Source organism: Salvia splendens, chromosome 14, assembly GCF_004379255.2.
Source record: "Salvia splendens isolate huo1 chromosome 14, SspV2, whole genome shotgun sequence".
Classification (NCBI taxonomy): Eukaryota; Viridiplantae; Streptophyta; class Magnoliopsida; order Lamiales; family Lamiaceae; genus Salvia; species Salvia splendens.
The window spans coordinates 12,095,064-12,096,264 of NC_056045.1; positions in this window are offsets into that span (position 1 = coordinate 12,095,064).

The following is a 1,201-nucleotide window of genomic DNA, read 5'->3' on the forward strand; positions in this document are numbered from 1 at the left end:
CTTATTTATTATTCATAGAGTAATCAAACTCCAACTAGCTAGGTTCCGAATAATAAAACCTCGTTTCGAGCTCCTCTTGTGGATGTTATCAAACGAGAGTCTCCTCGCGCACGTTTCAACATAATAGCAATCCTAGCACCTCTAGATAATGATCACCACTACCCAATATACCTGGATCGTTGGGTTACGAAAAACCCGCACCTTTGGTAAGTCAAAGTAGTGGATCCTCAATATCGTATGCTCAATGCTAACGTACATTGATTAAGAAATTAATTTTCAAGACCTCGTCTTTCAGTAGATAGCATAAAGACTCGTCTTACTGTTAGATCCAATCAGTGCTATACCACACCAACGTCATCTTATTTCAATAAGGTTTAGAAATAATCGGACTGACATTGCAACCTTTCGCGATAGGTAGTCTAGGCCTATCTAGGTTGTGAAATTCTTATTTTTCTTTGTTTAGAACTGACCGTGTTACCTTAAATTGGACGACGCCCACAACCGGTCTACTAAAACAAAGACTTAGACTTTGTTACGTTTGCTCATACATTTAAATATGTAATAAACAACCATTAAATGTAAAACATAACAACATTATGACAAAAATAATCTGTTGCATTTATTGGAAAATAACCATTAGAGTTTTACAGTATCCAATCACTCGAAAGGTGATTTCTAGTATACAAAACCCTAACACTAATGAACTTAAATTCTGGTTGAATGATGATTCTTGTTGTTGTGGTGGTAGTGGATATGCAGATTTTTACGATGACGCATTGCTTATTGAGGGCAACTCATTTGATGGTTCATGAATTTTCCGATTATTTTTTTGGATACCTGATATGTGTTTAACATTGATAAGGTATTTTAACCAATGTGATGAACAATCTCTTGTTGAACCTTGTTGATGAATATTTTTTTGATTTCATGCCGGTAGTATAAACAAATCAATAATGAAGTAACAGTTTGGCTGAAAGAAGTAATCCACAGGTTGAATGAAGTATCTTGAACTCAATTGTGTTGTATGCAAAATTTACGTAAACCTTTAGTTAATATGAACCAAATATCTAGTTGAATGAAGTAATAACATGTTTGAATGAACTTAATTTCGGTTAATATGAAATGATAATCTGAAGTGTATTGTATGCATAAGTACTTGATTAATTGTACTTATAATGAACTAAATTACCTTTATAAATGA